This window comes from Leptinotarsa decemlineata, unplaced genomic scaffold, assembly GCF_025532065.1.
Source record: "Leptinotarsa decemlineata unplaced genomic scaffold, Ldec_3_MD MMD2_tig00026347_RagTag_RagTag, whole genome shotgun sequence".
NCBI classification, from domain to species: Eukaryota; Metazoa; Arthropoda; class Insecta; order Coleoptera; family Chrysomelidae; genus Leptinotarsa; species Leptinotarsa decemlineata.
This window is the reverse complement of record NW_027412698.1, coordinates 102,284-117,178: the sequence shown is the minus strand read 5'-3', so window position 1 is coordinate 117,178 and position 14,895 is coordinate 102,284. Positions and strand designations below refer to the sequence as shown.

The 14,895-nt window shown below is 34.9% G+C and overlaps 1 long non-coding RNA gene across 1 annotated transcript; it reads left to right on the top strand.

Annotated features, from left to right (window-relative positions):
• Positions 1 to 7,036: 7,036 nt before the first annotated feature.
• On the top strand, positions 7,037 to 14,603 carry LOC141486103 (uncharacterized). Its single transcript, XR_012467649.1, has 3 exons — positions 7,037 to 7,133; positions 7,837 to 7,902; positions 13,834 to 14,603. It is a non-coding gene; the product is annotated as an uncharacterized lncRNA (long non-coding RNA).
• The last annotated feature ends 292 nt before the right edge of the window (positions 14,604 to 14,895 follow it).

Genomic DNA, 14,895 nt, shown 5'->3' with positions numbered 1-14,895 from the left:
AACATTACTTGCATCGGTGGTCAAATTAAATGGTTTTGTGAAGTCGGGATATTGCAAGATAGGCTCATTTATCAAAAGATTTTTACAAGTCTCAAAGCATGAAAGAAATTCTTCATCATGTTCGATTTTCGCTCCCTTCTTCAGACATTTCGTTAAAGGTTTTGTGATTTTAGAAAAGTTATTGATGAATCTCCGATAGTAGCCAAGGAGTCCGAGAAATCCTTTGATTTGTTTCGTGGTTTTTGGCAATGGATAATTTTTTATGGCAATTATTTTATCGGGGTTAGGTTTAACTCCGTTAGGGGTGACAATATGGCCTAGATAGGCAACTTCTTTACGCAAAAACTCAGATTTGTCCAACTGTATTTTAAAGTTAGACTCTCTTAGTTTCTGGAACACAGATCGTAACCGTTCTATGTGTTCTTGCAGGGAAGTTGAAAAAACTATTATATCATCGAGATATACCAAACATTTTTCGTTTTGAATACCGCGAAGAATGTTATCCATCACACGTTGGAAGGTGGCTGGAGCATTTTTCAGCCCAAACGGCATTCTCAGATATTCATAGTGTCCGTTTTCAGTATTGAAAGCTGTTTTTTCAATATCTTGTTCGTCCATTTCGATTTGATGAAATCCACTTGCAAGATCCAAGGTAGTAAAATATTGACACTTCCCTAGTTTGTCTAAAAGGTCAGTAATATTTGGAAGTGGGTATTTGTCGTCGATTGTCTTTTCATTGAGTTTTCGGTAGTCTACGACTACCCTCCATTTTTGCTTCCCAGAAGCGTCCGCCTTTTTGGGCACAACCCAAATCGGTGATGACCAGGGTGAGTTACTAGGTCTTATAATTTTTTGGTCTAACATTTTCTTAATTTGACTTTCAACCTCTTGTTTATGTATGAATGGGTATCTGTAAGATTTGGAATAAACAGGAGTTTCATCGAAAGTTTTTATGTTATGTTTAATTTTACTTGTAAAAGTAAGGGGCATGTTTTCCTGATAGAAGATATCAGAAAATTCCGTACATAAGTTGAAGATGTAATGTTTTTCTTCTTCGTTTAGGTGGTCTGTGCGAAAATTAGTGAAGTCAAAATTCGTTTTTTCGGAATCATCGAAATTATTGAAATTTACTTCTTCTATGAATTTTCGATTGAATTTTTCTACTGAAATAGGTTCTGAAAAATCCAAGACTACGGGAGATGTTGTATTGTTTAGGATTGTTGTCAATGCTTTGCCATTTTTTGCTAACGTTAAGCATTCCGGAATTTCGCAATTGTGAAATTTTTGATGGGGTATTATTATTTCACCTTTAGCAATTGAAGTTTTTATTTGTATAACTTGTTCTGTTCGGGGTGCAACTGTGATTAAATTAAGATTGTTTTGAGTTTTATGGTACTTCAGTTTGATTTGGGTATAAGGAGTTACAAGAAGATTTTTACTGAAGTTCAAATTCGCTTGAAGCAGTTTCAGATTGTCAAGTCCTAGCAAACCGTCAAATACATTATGAAATTTGAACAAATAGAATTTTAAGTTTTGGGATTCTGGTAATCTGAATATTTCTGAAGCAGGTACCATTGCGCTATGTTTATGAGCTGATTTCTGAAAGACAGTAGAGACTATAAAGGGGTCATTTCTAATAGCATTTGGAAAAATTTTGAAGGCTATATCTGGATCAATAAATGATTTTGTGGACCCAGAATCAATTAAAAGTTTAAGATTGTAGTCAGGCAATAAAATATATGGCAATTCTCCTGAATTGGAAGTATTGAAGGGAATAATTTGTGGATTTATGTTTGGTCGTTCATTGGAGGCAGGCTCTGAAAATTTTTATCAAAATGCGGGTTTTCGTCAAAATTCTGAATCTGCTGACTTTCGCAATAATCGTAATAAGCTTTTTCTTCGTGACCTTGACCTTGGTCATCGAATAAGTAAGTGGGGCAGAACTGACTTTGGTTATCTACTGAGTAAGTGGGGCAGAACTGACTTTGGTCATCTACTGAAAAATTTTCATCTTGATTTAATTCAGTATTATATAGCTCTTCAGAAATAAAGTTTTTTTGTTGGGGTTGTCTTGAAAAGAAGCCTTGCGAATTTTGTTGAAAATTGTTTGAAGTTTGTCGAGTGGAAACACTCATTGGGGTAGGTCGTGGAAATGTTCGATTTTGATTTGGTTTGAAAACGTTTTGTTTTTGTTGCTGATTATTACCAAAAACTTGTGAGTTGGTGAAGAACTTTTGTGGCTGATTGATTGGCTTCGAGTGAATGGGAATTGGTTGCGATGGGAAGTTGTTTTGCGCCCGGAAATGGTTATTTTGAGTATGATTATTAAAAGGTTGTCTTGGCATGGGATTAAAATATCTTTGTTGTTGAACAGGTTGAGTTTGTTGTTGTAACGGTGGTCTAATGTTTACAGGAGTTGCTCTGGTTAAAGTTCTGCTAGTATAATTTTGGAAATAATGGATATTGTCTTCTTGAGTGACTAATTGTAATGCTTCATTGAGTGATTTCGGTCTCATACAACGGATAGTAGTACCTAATGGTTCTTTCAACCCTGATAAAAATGTTTTTAGAGTTAGGTTGTTGTAAAGTGTTCTCTTTAAAATTTTTGAAGCATCATCTACCTCATGCAAATCTATATAACTACAAAGTAAATTGAGCAGATTGAGGCAACGGTCATAAAACTGTTGAGGTTTTTCATTATTTTGTTGCCGCATCATTACTAGGTCTCTATTAAGGCAAGTTTCATCTCTTTGGTCTGCAAAGTTTCTAGACAGGGTGGCTTTGAGGTCATCCCATGTAGAAACATTCTGTATATTAATAATTAATTTGGCATTTCCTGTCAATTTTGAAATTAGGGAATTCAACAAATAAGTGTTCTGAAAATTGTCAGGATTCTGAGCATCATAAAATGTTCTAATTATACTGTCACAAACTGAAATGTATCTGTTCAGATCATTTGGGTTTCCGTCAAATTGAGGGACACAGTTTAAGTATTCTGGTTTGAATTGTTGTGCCATTTTTTGTTCAAAATTTATGCTAACTGGTTCGATTGAAATATTTGGAAATTGGTATGGGTGATAGGAGTCAGCTGAAGGAATATCTAGTGATAAATTTTCAAGAATTGTTGTTAAATTTTCAATAGACATCAAGTTGTACTCACATTAAATAAATTGAGGCTCTGAGCATTATCCTATAAGGTCAACTTCTGGATTCACAATTTTTGTCTTCACCAGGTAGTATTCCTTGCAAATTTGGACAATATTGGTTCCAAATTTCGTTGGTTCACTGCTAATGGGGCCTTCCACGAATCTTCGATAGATTGGGTGTCCTGATATCCAAGGAGCCACTTCGTTTCAAACACCTTAACAAACGAGCACCAACTGTTCGATAACCGATTAATCGTTGATACGAAAATTGTCCGTTCGATACGAATCAATCCCGGTTATCCTACCGACTGCGCTAAATAACTTATCGAACACTCAAAGTCCTTTTTTTAAAAATCAATTTATTTAGTACAACAAAATAATTAGACAAAGGTACGTCTTTACAGTAAGAAAGTTTGATTATGAATGCCGGCCAGTTCCCTGGAATCTTCGCAAGTCGGCTTATCTATCGGTGTACGCTTTCGTAGACTCAGCATTCTTTCTATGGGAACCGTGTTGGACGTTGATGTAATTAGCACGTTGATCCTGATATTCATTTATAAGAGACTGCCAAATAATTGGATAATTATTTCCGGTGGGTGCTATTCCCGAACACACCCTCAAAGCCGAGCCCTTAAAGCGACCTACCAAATAATACATTCTATCAACATCTGTTAAAGACGAATTATCATGTATTAAACTTGAAAACGGAATATAATGTTTCCCATTCTCTAATGTCTCCAGAAAAATCCGGCAATTCGATTTTAGGTAATCGTGGTGAACCTTGGGATGAGTGCGTGCTATTTGTGCTGGTAGAAATCTTCATCAACCTCTAAACTTTTCTCATTAACCTCATCTACTGTTTGTAATAATTGACTACGCGTTGAATCTAACGACCTCACCATCATTTCAAATTTTTTCCTCACTACTGGATCATTCACTTTTTTTGACAAATCATATAAACTCTGCAAATTGGTAAACAATGATTCCTTTTTTGCGGTCAAAACCTTGACCTTCCGCTCCGCAACCGTCATGTCATTTTTATAACAACAAATTAGTAAATCCCAGACAAAAAAGTATTAAAGAAATTGAAATGGTTATGCAAAGCTCAAAATCAATCTGCACCTCGTGCCAAATTCAACAAATAATTTCAGCTCAAACTCTAGTTCGTGAATTATCACGAACAAAGCAATGAATTATCTAAAACCTATTAAAAAATATTCCAAGTCAAACCCGAATTGAAAAGGAACCGAGATAAGAGAAACCAGCAAAAAATCCGAACTTTTTGCGCGTCGCCCGCTAATACCCTAAAATGGTATTTTAACGCCGCCAATTACTTTATTCAACCGAATTAACAACTCAATCGATTAGAATTCCCGATAATTTCCTTATCCGGCTCGAAGGACCAAAAAAATATGTTGCAAATATTACCTGATTAGGTTAAAAAATTCACAACTCACCCCAAAAACTGTCGCTAGTTCCTTCCTTCCACCCAATACGTTGACAATTAGGGAAAATAGGAAGGTAAATTAGGAAAATGAAGGAAATATGAATTCTAATCGAAAGATCTTCCGAAAATTGTTCCCCAGCAAACAAATAACTAAATTCAAATGTATCACGAACCGATTGATTAACCATGAGTTCCGTCTCTCATAAACGCAAACAACATACTACTTTTTCGTACCAATATGATTCGTTTTCTTTTTAAAAAATGCGCGGTTGCCAAACTATATAATTTGTACCTGTATTTACAAACTTCGAACGATACGGAACAAAGAGTCTGTGTTGGTGTAGAGAAGAGAAGAACGTGATCCGTAATGTTTTTTAATAACATCACAGAAAAAGTCGTAAATGACAGTTTTCGACATATCCAATATACTGAACCCCAGATACAATGGTTTGTTGTAACAAACCTTAACTTCACCCATATGTATGACTACAAAGTCTTCTGCAAATATGGATAATGTTTTGAAATTAGGGCGAGCAATCAAAGCGTTGGCCCCCATTCCTCCCCGTCTAGATTCCCAATGTATAACAATTCGAATGTCTCTCCTGTTGTAAACATTTTCCAAAGTTTTCCCATAAATAGAGTTCACATTTAATTTGAAGTAATTCTTCTCAAACTTATTGGTGGCTTCATTTCTCAGATTAGTATTTAAATCGATATATTTTTTCAACCATTGTGATTGATCCATTCTGAGAACTCTGTGGGTTCTAATTAGTAATAAACCATCACGAAGCGCCTGTTTCAAATTTTTATAATGAAAGATATATTCACCGAGTATATGGACTTGAGTGGTTTACTTAACGATCATATCAATGATAGTTTACTTCTTGTACAAGAAAAGTGTACTTCGTTGTTGCACCAATAAGAAGCCAAGTCAAGAAGAGAACCAATTACAAGTAGTAAATGAAGTAACCGACCTATCCACCGTTCAACTACCCCGTTCAACTGCGCATGATAGTTGAATCTTCGGGGGAAGGAATTATCTCACCCCCTAGGACAATCCCGCTGATCTAGCAGTACCACCACCCTGTTCCAGATGCTGACAAGACAGTTCTCACAGGAGCGTACATCTTCGAAGCTTCGCATCCAGAATCAGTCAGACTTCATTCCTCAAAACAACAACACATATAATTTCATATATTTTGTATTTCTATTTTCAAGTGTTGTAACAATAAAAATAATTTTTAAAAAGCAAGTTTAGTGCCGTCGATAGTTAATTTACGGCAGAATTTTGACACTATGACGTAATTCGCTACATGAAAAGGTTTGATCGAGTTGAGCCAATGTTCAGTCAGTAAAAGTAAATGCGGGTATTTCAAACAGTCCAACAAAACATCCAGTTCTTCACTTTTGTTACGTATTGATTGAATATTCAATAACATTAATGAGATTGTCTGATCTTCGACTTTTTTATATGATTCTCAAGAATATGTGTATTTAACGCATTCTCAGGCCCTGTCACATTTCCTGACTCAATCGGGGATATAAAAAATGTATATGTGTAATTTCTTCACCAGCTTCGCTCAATTCCTGAGCAAGTCAGGATTTATTGGGATGTGGGTCTTCTGGATAGAGTGTCAAGTTACCTTCAGGCCAGGTTATCAGTTTTGATTTTCCGGTATTTTGTTCAAGAAATCTCACTAGCAATTTGCAGACATTCCATTTTCTTGATCTGTTATTGTTTTTATTATCTTGCTGGTAGTTTCTTCTCTGTAACACATTATTAAATTCTACTACTGTAGATGAGAGACCTGCACGAAAAGCTTCTTTCAGTATAGACACATTTTTTTGTCATTTTTATATTCAATGTCGAATCTGTAAGGTTCTATGACGACTAGAATGTTAGTATTATTCATTCTCGATGAGAGCTCTGTTGCTGAACATTTATGGTTTCTGTCAGGCCAGATAATAACGGTATCAATTTTTGTAAAGTCTTTGCTATGATTTACTGCTGTTTTAATAAGTTCATATCGACTAAAATTTGGCTTTAACATTGGTTCCACCATGCAGGTATTGGTCAGTTGTCTCCTCAGGAAGCTTGCCATATTTCGTCCATTACTCCCAGCAACAAAATTAATTTTTTTATTGTTTCTTTTTCGTTGTTACCCGATATATTAGCAGTATGATCACTAATAAATAGATTTTTCTGCTTCGTCCTTATATTCTCATTTCCATTTCCATCCTGTGTAGTGTCCACAGAAAATGTTTTTATAATTTTACCTACGCCACTGGTATCACATAGTGATGAATCAGTTTGGGTTTGTTTATAAATGTTTCTACAATTTGTAACTGTTTGAGTACCTATGCTGTTTTTTGGCCTGTTTTTTTCCCAAGTTCTTTTTTAAGGATTTCTATTTGTGCCTTGAGCTCGGATATTATCATTTCTTGTTTTTCCAGTATTTGGTTCATTTCAGTTTCATTTCTAAAGGCTCCCTCAATAAAGAGTTTGTGTTGTGTTATATTGAGAGACAACAAATGATCGGGTAACAGAAATCTTCTTTTCAGACGCTACCCATATGTCTACATGACCTTCAAGGCCTGTTGAATCGCACATACTAACAATCAGTACGATTTTATTATCGCCCCAACTTGTTATGGTCATATTATTCTTCACATTGGTGCAAAAATCATAACATCCTCTGGGCTGCTTTTCTATCTAGCGAGATGTTGCTATTGCAGAACATTTCTCGATTCCATTATATTTCATTGTACCAGTGTATCCGATACCTTATTCTTGTAAACGATTAATCAATTTCGGTGATGAAAAAAACCCATCACTAAACATCTTGAATGGTACATCTTTTGGCAAAACTCTCAAGAGGTTACCTTCAGTCATTCCCCAACTCCCAATTAATCTTTTTTTTAAGCAAAAAAACTAATATGGATTTTCATCAAGTATCGGCCAGTTCTATTCAATTTTTTTAAGCATCTTATGATTTTTCCTCTTCTTCACAGGTTTTCGAAAAGATCCTGGTTTCATATCGGGGTTAGTAGCTGTAAAATATTTTTTAAATTTTCCTTGAAAATGTTCGAACTAAATGAGTGTTTGTGAACCAAGTGTTTCATATGGACACCAAATTTTATAATCATATTGTATGGGTCCCCTTTCGTTTCCATATGAGTTAGTCATCTATGTTAGGAAGTTGAGAACTGTCAGATCGAAAAATAATTGAAATCATTCCACAGGGTCTTCTGGAATCTGAGGCGTTTGCCTAGGGCTGACAAATTGGGGAAAATTACGGAAAGTTACAGGTGAGGTCCACTGAGTTTTTCCAATCTCTAGTGTACGTTTTTGGTAATCTCTTCTTCACTTTTGATGATAAAATATTATTTTCGCTTTCTTCACTTTCCTGGAAATCATAGGTGCAGCCCTTCTCGAAGGACTTTCCCCTACCTCATCACTTCGGGTATCGATATGCTTGTTTTGAGTCACTATTTACAATGTTAGACCCAGTCACTACAGGATGATACTTATTTACGGACTCTCTAAGATCGAATCTGTTTCTTATTATTATATTACCATGTTTTTCAAAAACCTTATACGACTTTGGTTTTTAAGTTAATTGTACTATCATTCCTGGTTTCTATTCTTTATTTATATGGTTGAATACAGTTACATTTTGACCAGGTTTCAAGGGTTGAAGATCTCTGGCAGTCTTATTATAATATTTTTCATTATATTGTTGTCTTAAACAAAGTCTATCATTGACGTTGTTATATAACTATGGTTTTAACAAGTCAGCTGAAGTTGGTAAGTTAGTTTTACACATTCGACTCATTGATAATTGTGCAGAGGAATAACCTATGTACTTAAGAGGGGTATTCTGATATTGCGATAATGCCTCAAATATATATTTGCCTTCTTCAAACGATTTTTTAAGCATTTTTTCATAATATTTACAGATTTCTTCGCTAATCTGTTCGATCATGGATAATTTGGGCTTCGAAAAATTCCACAAAATTCCACTGCATTCCAAATTCTTTGAAAATTAAGATATTGAAGGGTACATTATCACACACAACTTTATCTGGGTAGTCAAACATAGAAAAAATATTTTTCATTTTCTTATCACCTAAGGCAGGGGTCGGCAACCTTTTGAGACGGAAGAGCCAAAAGTTACAAATTACAAAATTTCCCAGTTTTCAAAGAGCCACTAACATTTTTGTTTCAATATTATGGTATTTGATTAGGATTAGGTAGATAAATTTGATTTTTTATTTAAAATAAATAGCTTTAAATATGAAATAATATTTATTCACATAAAAACATACAAATGAATCGCACAAAACATTTATATAACTATTGTACATAACTATAACCATTGTATAACATTTACAAGTTTTTCATCAATGGGAGCATTGGCCTTGCATGCCTTTTGAAAGTTTTGGTAAATCTGGCTCATAGCTTGTTGTTTTTAGTTTCAAGCACGCCTCTAAATTTTTATTTGTTCGCTGGCTTCTTGTTTTACTTTTTATTTTATTCATGCAAGAGAACGCTTGCTCGCACGAATATGTTGACCCGAAGATTGTCAGCACGCCAAATGCCAACTTCTTCACCTCACTGAAGCATTCTTGGAGACTATTCCATGCATCAAATACGAGTGCCTCAACTCGCGGCATTTCTTTTAGAGCTGTCCACTTATGCTGCGTAATGTGCATGCTTTTCTGGACCTCCAACTCTTCTAATTTGCTCTTGAGTTCTGTGAACTTTCCACTCCACAAATGTTTGGTTTTCAAATCCAACAATTGCATTTGAAACGAACCAGCATCAATCCCAAATGGCTCAATATTGATCTCCTTTAAATTTGTGGTGAGAGGATTTACTATGAACGCCAGAGTAATTGCGTTGGTTTTAAATTGCTCAAATCTCTCAGCGAATCCATCCTTCATTTTATTTATAGTAATGCTGAAGTAATTTGTGTCAATAGTTGCATTGTTTTCATCGCGATATTGTTTCAGATTTTCGAAATGAAGTAATTTTCCACTCTCCATGTCTTCGATGAAAAGAAGTAATTTATTTTCAAAGCAAACCACTTCTTCAAGCAAGGCATAGGCTGGGTTTCCCTTTCCTTGCAGTTTGACATTTAGCTCGTTTAGTTTCATTGTGATATCCACCATGAAGTAGAATTTTTGCAGCCATTTGTCTTTTTTCAATTCGGGATGGACAATGCCTTTTTCATCGAAGAAAATTTTTATTTCAGTCAAGCAAGAAGCAAAACGTTTCAATACGTTACCCTTGGAAAGCCATCGCACTTTATTGTGCAGAAGTAGATCAGAATACTGGCTTTCTATTTCTTCAAGAAATTCCTGAAACTGGCGATGGTAGAGTGCTTTTGCCAAAATGCTGTTAACGATCTTAATAACCAAGTTCATGACCTCAACCATTTCAGTCGGGAATGTTTGGGCATAAAGCGCCTCTTGATGAATTATGCAGTGAAACGTTAAAATTTCGTGGTTTATTTTTTGCCGAAGAATCGTTGTTACCCCTCTATGTATTCCTGTCATACTTCTGGCTCCGTCAGTTGCTATGGAAACGATTTTATTTATATCGATTTCATAGTCTTCCAGGCATTTTTGCACAGCATTTGCTATATCTTCTCCACGAGTTTGCCCTGAGAGCGGCAGCAATCCTAGCAGTTCTTCTTTTGGACCTTGGGACGACATATACCTGACGAAAAGGGTAACTTGTGCCGTGTCTTTTATGTCGCAAGACTCATCAATAGCAATTGATAAAGCAGAAACCAGTTGAATGTCTTCCACTTGCATGTGTGTTATATTTGAAGACATTTTTGAAGTTCTATCTTGTACTGTTTTAGCAGATAATGGCATATCTTTAATTTTCTTCATGATTTCGGTTTTGTTTTTGAAATCACGAAACAGTTCTTCAGCTCCACGTATGAAACAATCTTTGACGTACTCACCATCTGTGAATGGTTTCCCTCTTTTTGCAATTTGTAGTTATATTGCGAAGCTTGCCAGGTTTACATTATTCAAAGATTGCGCCCAGTTACTTAGCATAGAACTCGACTGCTGTTTTTGTTTTTGAAGCTCTTTAACAGCTTTTTTTCGTGTGTCACCGGATGGTTATTTGGCAGCGAATTGGGTATGTTTTGTAGTGAAGTGTCTCTCCAAATTTGACTTCTTATTGTGTGCAAGTTTTTCTTGGCAAATCAGACAAGTCGGAAGGCCATCTGTGTTGCATATGAACGCAAACTGCTCTGTCCAATCCTGATTAAATGCTCTATTTTCTTCTTCAGTTCGTCTCTTCTTTTTATCAGATGCCATTCTGATGGCGGAGCTGAAATAAAGATTTTAAAATTTTTTCAGCTATCTAAAATGGGGTTAATAAACCTTTAATTAAATATTTAATTTCGTTAATTGCTAATGTGTAAAGAAGTGAACTTTGTTAAACGTTAAAGCGTATGCACAAGTAGTGTACCTCCAGACAAATTCATTTTTTTAAATTAACCATAGAAGTATATTTGCTTCCTCGCTACCGAAAGCTCAACACATATAAATCATATTCATATACAGTAAAGCGTCTTTATAACGCTTCTCTTGGCGAGTAGAGAACACGCGTTTTAACCGTAAAAGTGTTATAAACGGGAAATTTTATATTTGACAATATACATCATCGATAAACACGTTGCATAGTGCACAAATTGTGAATCTGATATTCACAGAAATCATTCTCAAGCCACAGAACAAAAATCACGGTGATTTGTGTGTTAAAAATGAATGGTTTGAAACAGATAAAATTATTTTGTTTGAACAAAAGTAATTAACATCATTTTACAAAATGGACAATTTATAAAAGATTTAAAAAATAAATCCTTTTCAATGAATGGCGCAAAATCATTTTAATTTAAAATCATGCTATTGTAATCGTAGATGATTTTCATTTTTTCTTTAACTGTATGATTTTCGCGTTGTTGAAGCCACCGCGAAAACAGGTTCAAAATTTAAAACTCTCGAACGGTTTTCACGTTGAAAAATGTTTTACGTGTGTTAACTCTTAAGAAACAACAACAGGAAACGAAACCAATACATAAGAAAATTAAGTGATGGAAACTAGAGCAAAAAAAAAACCGGAAAGCTTTCCCCGTTTAATGGGTTCTGAGAAAAAAAGGACCTTTGAAAATCACGTTACATCCATTGAATTAGTTAAGTTGTCGAACATTGAAAGGAATTTGTAAAGAAAAACAAACTTGAAGAACTGCATAATTATTACAGTATAAAATTGGAAATAAAATTAATAAGAGAATGTTTAGCGATGAATTACAATATATTGTTGCTAAACCAAGTTCCATTTTAGCAAGCAAAGTGTAATAACGAAAAAATTGTCAATGAAATTCAATAAAAATGATTCTGGGATAAAGAAAAACAGCACTATATCCGGGAAAGCGTTATAAACGGGGGGGGGGGTTATATAGAAGTATCATACCAACATGAAACAAACAGAACACAATAGTACTATAGCTATGAAAATATTTACCTATTGATTCTGAGAGAGTTCTGACTCTGACAAAGAGCGTTGAAGTACACAGTTTCTTTTCTCTTTTAACAAACCGCAGCGCCTTACCGTTTCACTCTCTTATCTAATATTCAAGTTGTATTTAAACAGCGCACCAATCAAAGTTAAAAAATCTTTCATTTAAATATGTCTCTTTCTTGTCTCACATAAAGAGAAGAAGATAATTCTTGAAATGGTTTCTTGTCTCACATAGTTCTTCTCACCCCCACTTATTCACACTGTCTTGTTCTCTGTTGAGTGTTTTTAACCTACTAAACAAACAGAACAGTGTTGCCAAAGCGGGCAATCAACCGTCCGTAAACTCTCTACCCCACTTATTCTCACTGTTCTCTGGTGACTGTTTTTATCCTATTTAAAACTTTGAATAGAATAAATTTAATTTAAATTTAAAACTTTTTTTTTCAGTATAATATTTTTATGAGTTTTAAAAATAAAATAATATAATTATTAATATTTGCGCATGAAATTGAAGAGCCACAACTTGACATCAAAAGAGCCGCATGTGGCTCGCGAGCCGCAGGTTGCCGACCCCTGACCTAAGAAGTTGATTTATTTTTCATAGACATAGGCTCTAACCAATTTGAATAGGCATCCATGATAACAAGGTAAGACTTATTTCCCTTAGAGAAAATATCTGTTCCAATACGTTTCCAAGGACTTCCAGGAATGGGATGAGATTTTAATTTTTCTTTGCTTTTTTTTCGAGCATGTTTTTCGCAAATTCTGCATCTTTCAATATAATTTTCATTTTCTTGACTCACAAGAAGCCAAAATTTGCCTAGCACGAGCTTTCACTTTTTTCCCAAATGTCCTTCATGAAGTTCATCTAACATTTTATATTCTTAAACTCTCAGGAACAATTAGCTTATGATTGAAGAATACTAAGTCTGATATCGACAACTCATCTCTAAGCTTATAACAATTAATAACGGGTAATGGCACTTTCTTTCTAGAAACTGGTCATCCTGTCTGTATAAAATTCATGATAGTTTGCAATTGATCATCTTTTTTTGTCATTTCTCTAAACAGAACATTTTTTGGTTCTGACATTGGCAAGTAATTATGTAGTTGAAGTTTTCTGTTGGCTCGAAATTAGTTAGAAAGGCACGAGATAATGTGTCCGCAATGTACAAATACTTGCCTGGCTTATAAGTGACTATAAGATTATATCTAAGCAGTTCTAATAGCATACGTTGGATTCTGGGTGATAGAGATGGTAAACTTTATGATCTAAATAAACTTTCACATTTTGTACTCCATATATGAATTAGTGAAACTTTTGACAACTAAACAAAATTGCTAATAATTCTTTCTCAATCTGTGTTTATTTGAATTTACTTTTGGTCATACTTCTAAAGGCAAAACTACTGGATGCCCGTTTTGAAGTAAACATGACCCAATACCATATTTTGAAGAATCTGTTTCAATTTCAATGGGCAAAGATGGATCAAAGTATGCAAGGACAGGGGCTTTTGTTAACAAGTGTTCAAATTGTGATAACGATTCCTCGTGATCTCTTACTCAATCTCATTCAACGTCTTGTCCTGTTAAGTTTCGTAGTGGGGCAGTAACTTTGGACATATTTGGGACACATTTTGATAAAAACTTGGCCATACCAAGCAATCCTAATAAATCTGTTTCATTTCTAGGTCTTGGCATATCACTAATGGCATTTACATATGACTGGCATGGAAGACGACAAAACTGGTAGCTGCCAAAGGGTGGACCAAAGGTAGAATACTTAAATGACTGGTCATTAAATATTATCTGAAAATAGCCATCTTTCATGTCTAAAACTGTAAAAAGAGATTTGTTGTTTGTAAGTTTGCTAGCAATTTCGTTGGCTGTCGGAATAAAAAAATGCTCATGTTGCATATCAGGTTTATTCCGGTTCTACGAAATTCTGGTTCTAGGACGTCAGGATCATACGCAGTTGATATAGATCGTTCTGGTTTAATAAGGATAAGTTCGGATTGATGAATCGTCTTTTCTGGTTTCGACTGCGAAATGATCCTAAACTGTCTTGAACCGTCCCGAATCGTTCTTGCTCTAGAGGCTGAACTGTTGAGAACTGTTTCCGTTGCTCATGCGCATTCATGTGGAAATTTGTTTTGGCTATTTTCAAGAATGTTTTTTTATTTATTTGATTCAAATAATTGATGATTAAGGTTAGGTAACATTTGAACTGACTACAAGGATACGCTACATAACAAAATGGACATGTTTAACAGTATTTTCTCGTCTCCATCTCTTCATAAATACGATAGGTGGCACAGTGGTCTCCTCAAAATGCGTTCTGGTTTAACCAAGTGCCGAGTCGAAATTCCTAATTAAGTTTAGTGCTGAACATCCTTTCATCCCTAACAAAGGCATCTGAGTTTCACTATCTACCACCACGAATGATAAATATTCACAAATATCTTTTACACTTCATTTCAAAGAAATTTCTCCCACAGGTCTGATTTTGAAATCGGGGATGCCATATGATATTATTGTAAATTTTGCTTCCATCAACAATGTCATCAATAAAGTTCACTACTTGGTCCACGCCTTTTTGAAAGATGCTAGTTGCTGGGGTAATTCCATGTGGCATCCGATTTACTTTATATAAAACTCGGTTGTGTATTCCATGTTAATATTTATGAGGTATCTTCATCAAGTTCAATCTGATTATAATCACTTCTGAGATCAATTTTTGAAAAATGTTGGCC